The 574-nt window shown below is 40.4% G+C and overlaps 1 pseudogene; it reads left to right on the forward strand.

Moving 5' to 3' along the window:
* LOC109128313 overlaps nucleotides 1-512 on the forward strand; it is a 2,098-nt pseudogene extending 1,586 nt beyond the window's left edge.

Genomic DNA, 574 nt, shown 5'->3' on the forward strand with positions numbered 1-574 from the left:
ACTGTATGCACTGGAAGTGGAAAAATTGCCCAACCGCTTGGAAAGGAATGTATTCAAGAGGCACCGATAAGCCAACAATTGTTTTGGAGGCAGTAGCTTCACAAGATCTCTAGATATGGCACTCATTTTTTGGAGCTCCAGGTACTTGTAACGATTTAAATGTCCTTGATCAATCACCAGTATTTAATGACATAATTTACGGTCGAGCTCCCGAAGTTACGTACTATGTCAACGGAAATCAGTATAATTTGGCATACTATCTGACCGATGGTATTTACCCCGAATGGGGAACATTTGTTAAATCCATCCCACAACCACAACACCCGAAACATCGATTGTTTGCAGAACGTCAAGAAGGTGCACGAAAAGATGTTGAGCGTGCATTTGGAGTCCTGCAATCTAGATTCGCCATGATTAAAAATCCATCTCTTTTATGGTCAAAGGGTAAAATTGCATATATTATGAGAGCATGTCTCATACTGCATAATATGATTGTCGAAGATGAACGAGATTCATACACACTCTATGACGAACAAGAATTCCAACAAGAAGATGGAACTGGAACTACTCCGGA

Source organism: Camelina sativa, chromosome 13 (genome assembly GCF_000633955.1).
Source record: "Camelina sativa cultivar DH55 chromosome 13, Cs, whole genome shotgun sequence".
NCBI lineage: Eukaryota > Viridiplantae > Streptophyta > Magnoliopsida > Brassicales > Brassicaceae > Camelina > Camelina sativa.